The sequence below is a fragment of the Brassica oleracea genome, chromosome C2, assembly GCF_000695525.1.
Source record: "Brassica oleracea var. oleracea cultivar TO1000 chromosome C2, BOL, whole genome shotgun sequence".
NCBI lineage: Eukaryota > Viridiplantae > Streptophyta > Magnoliopsida > Brassicales > Brassicaceae > Brassica > Brassica oleracea.
In genome coordinates, this window is record NC_027749.1 from 33,776,982 (window position 1) to 33,781,345 (window position 4,364).

General features: G+C 32.1%; 1 long non-coding RNA gene across 1 annotated transcript; it reads right to left on the bottom strand.

Moving 5' to 3' along the window:
• Positions 1-3,243: 3,243 nt before the first annotated feature.
• On the bottom strand, positions 3,244-3,608 carry LOC106326528. The gene is made up of 2 exons (XR_001267257.1): positions 3,424-3,608; positions 3,244-3,333 (listed from the first exon to the last, which is right to left on the bottom strand). It is a non-coding gene; the product is annotated as an uncharacterized LOC106326528 (long non-coding RNA).
• Between the last annotated feature and the right edge of the window lie 756 nt (positions 3,609-4,364).

Below are 4,364 nucleotides of genomic sequence, written 5' to 3' on the forward strand. Positions count from 1 at the left end.
TTTTTTCTTATGAATATTTTTTAAATTTATGTATTTTATATTATATTATTAATTATGTGCTAAAATATTATTTTAGACTGATCGATGTCAAATGTTTTCGTAAGATTTGAAATAAAATATTGATCAAAAAAAATTTTGGATATTAAATATTTTACCAATAAATTTGGTTTAAAATGATGAAAATGTGCAATACTTAATAAAATTTTAAAAATTATAATGTTAAATTTTTAGACAACTTCTCTTGATGAAATGTTATCACGAAAATAAAGGATTCAGATCTATTAACACTGTAACATTATTTTCATAGGAAGTGTGGTTGGTCTTTATTTTCAAATGTGTCAACCCTCTAATTGTATTCTTATTAGGTTAGTAGGTGTCATTTGTTGAGAAGGGAGTATGTATGTTATGGAAAATGTATTAACGGAGTTCTATCTGATCTTGCTCTAATAATTTGTAATTGTATTGCGTATTTCACGTAATGTAATTTATTTTGAAAGAGTTTTTCCACTAAGCTTTCATTTTCCATTTTCCATGAACTCATACACCAGGTATCCCATATGCAGGACACGTACCAAGGAGAAGACCCCTGTTAGGATGTCTTGAGCAGCATCAGGTTTTAAGACTTTAATGGCAACATGGGTGTGATCAAGTGTGCGTTACTGGTCCGTATCCGCCTTGTCCTACTTTTATGTTGCTCGTGAATCTATTTGTGACTTCTTCAATCTCTTTTATATAGTATCTTTTGTACATGACATCGTTATGTACGAAAGCATTCACTGTCTTTCTCATGTGATTCCCTTCTTTCTTAATTTCTGCTTGCTTCCTTCTAGTTCTGCCATCATCTGCCCTTTCTCACTTGCTTCCATTGTAGCTCTGCACATGGCATTCGCCATCTTTGGAACAGACATGAGTGCTCTTCAGCACTCCTAGTACCTCAAAACTGCGACCTACTTCCATTCTCTACAGATTATGCTAATTTTTCAAGAGAAACATGGGAGACGTAAAGATTTAGATGGAGCAAGCTGATCTTTGATCAAGTAGACAGAGCTTTTTTTTTGCATGCGACATCTCCGTTCTTGAGACAACCTTCATACTTTGAACAGGAAGAAGATTAGATGACTTAGGGAAAGAAATATCTACCTGAGACTTCTTCTATAGCTACTATAGAGTAACCGATCAGAGACGGTCTTCAAGTCAGCAAGGAGGACAGAGAGTTCATCATTCTGGTCAAAGAATTTAAACATTGATGGTCGTGTGATGTATACAGCTATATTATTGTGTATTTTCATTACATGTGTTTTATGTTATGATTTGAAAGAGAGGTATATTAAGAATATATGGGCATGAATGGTTTATAAATGTTAATCTGTATGATACAATACAAATTTATATGTAACTCAATGAAATTGACATCTAAAAATTTAAGTGAAAAATAAAATTAGAGATGAAACTGATTTTAGAAGAAAAAAAACAAAAAATATTATTTATGTCTATAGTATATATATTTTTTGTGGACTATATATTTACATAAATTTAGATATTCTCGTCGATATCTTATCGAATTATATCAACTTAGAACCAAATTTTTTTATTAATTATTTTATTCATTTATCGAATATTAATTTACATAATCTCAAGTGCATATGTAAATTATTATTTATTATTTATTACTTTTTGTTGATATAATGAGTTTCCACGTAATCGGCTAAAGCAAAAACTTGACTGAATGTACCATCAAATTTGGGTATAATCAAGTCTGAACCAAAATCAAATTGGTTCCAAGCTGGTTTGCTTTGAGTATTGATATCAAGGCTATGTGTGAAAGAGATTCTGTTAAAATGAATTAAACCAAAAATATATTTATTTATTTGAACAACAAACTCCAGACTACTTTAAACTAACTAAATCTGAAAATTCATTTCAGCAGATGAATGGAGCAACCACATTTCGTGTGTTACATTATAAACATATATTATCAGATATGATTGTTAATATGCTAATTCAATTGTAGGGGTTGGTTTGAAATTTAGGTTGTAGTTGGTTTGTTTGTGCTAAGTTTAAATCATTGGATTTAATTAATTAAATTTACATTTTGTTTATATACAATATTTTTCATTATATATTGTATTTTATTTAATTTTATATTAAAATAGATATTTGTTTGAAGAGTTTCATTATTTATAATGTTTTGTTTAATTTATTCATAAAGATGAAAAAAATTAGTTTTATTTTTTATTGTAGCATGGAATTTATGGTTTTGTAAGCAAAAAAAAAACAAAAAAAAGAGTAACACCATTCAAAATAAAATTAAAACTTATTTAAAAACTATTTTTTAAAAAATGATTTTCATAATTTTTATATGATTCATTTATTTGATTATGAATGTTGTTAATTAATGTATTCATGTGTTTTGATTAATACATTATTGATTAATACATTAATGATTTTCATAAGAAATAGTCCTTATCCATTCACTCAGAAACAACCTTGAGGCAAATCTAGTAGTCTATTCCATATATTTTATGGTCAACCTTTCAGCACTGAACCCGTTTAAGTTCACGAATATAGACATGACCTTTTATCTTTACATTATTACAATATATAATAGCGACAAAATGACTTGGGAGAGTTTTGTGCACGTGAACCGAATGAATAAAGATATTAGTGTGAGAGGTTCAAACCATGTGATCATACTCTTCTGAAGTTAAATGTTACTAAAAGAACCATCGAGAATCCAACGACCATGATTTTGTAGCTTTTCATGATCGTAACTCAACATCAAAAGTCGTGGCAGTACAGAGCCGTGTTTATAGTCTATTGAAAAAGGCATCTGCCTTAGGCCCCCAATAAATATAAGATGACTTGGGGCCCCAAAAGAAAGTTTCATTCATACTCTAATGGTTTAGATGTCTTAAGAAGTTAGTCTCAACCTGAGTTCGACCAAATACCTCCTCATAAACTTCTTCTTTCTATAACATGACATGCATTCAAAATTATTTCTAAAAATCTTGCCTCAGGCCTCTCAAAAGTCTCGCACGGCACTGGGCAGTAACATTATCAAGTTGACCAGAAATAACAAATAAGCAAATCAAAAGTAACTTTATTGTGAGAATAATTTGAAAACATAGTAGGTGATATCAACGCTTGCGAGTAAAACGTAAGGTCATAATCTTGGAAACTTGAGAAGTTTAAGTATTATGTGCCTTTATAGCTGTACACTCCTATGGTGGAACCATTGTCTTCTCTACTCAGTACTGTGACTCTGCCTAAAGCAGGCTGAACAGACATTCACTGTTCTCCGAGCCATCTGACACTGAAAGCTGCACACGGTACCTATAGTTGACATTGGTATGATGTGATTTGTTAAATGGTTAATCGTAGCAATTTCCAGTAACTGTGAAAGTTTTTTCAGAGTAGATTTACCTTATAACCCCATCGTCATTCTCATTATGACATGCTCCGCAAGTAAATGATATCAACTCACGTTGAAGTTTGCTTGGACATTTTGCACAGGCGAAGTAGCACCATACATAAGAAATGCCAATCTATTCAACTTTCGCAATCCAAAGAAAGTCCGCCGTCTATGGTTGTCGGTTCCAAAAAAAAGGGGGGGGGATCCAGTAGAACTAAATCAGTAAACATGGAATATGTTTAATTTTGTACATGTGTGTTGAGATATTTTCTTAACCAATTAACCAGTTTATCTCACTTGACTAATTAAACTTAGCACACTTCTTCTTGTTGTTTGAGTTTGTTAAAGACACATAAGATTTTTGACCCATTTCCCTTTCGGTACATCTGGGGAGAGGACGGCACTCTCAACGATTCACTAGTATCAAGTGTATACAAGAGCTTCCTTACACAACAACCTTTGTGTTTCTCTATTCACCTAGAGACAACACAACAATAAGCTAAAGACTTAAGCTTACTGAATCTTTATGTAGAGGAGATGAAACCCACACTCCTTGAAAAAGAAACAGTCTGAGACTCTTGACCGGATCTCCCTTTGCTTCTCCTCAACCTTTTGTAGATACTCCTTCAAGCTCCTCTCTTTGCTCTTGCTTCTTGCCTCTCTCTTTCTCTAATCTCCTCGAGTGTTATGAGTGTTAGGAGGCAAGAAATTAGGTTTAGAGAGTATTTATAGTGTCTCCCTAAACCCTTATACTAATGGGCTTACGACTAAGGCCCAGATACAACAGATTTCTTTCAAGCCTATTGGGCTTCGACCAATAAGACATCCACATTATAACATCCATCCTGATTGTAACCATCAGAAAAGCATGCACAAAATAACATTCATCCTGATTGTAAACATCAGAAGTTATCCACAGAATGTCATCCATTTAGACCAAATGCACATAATC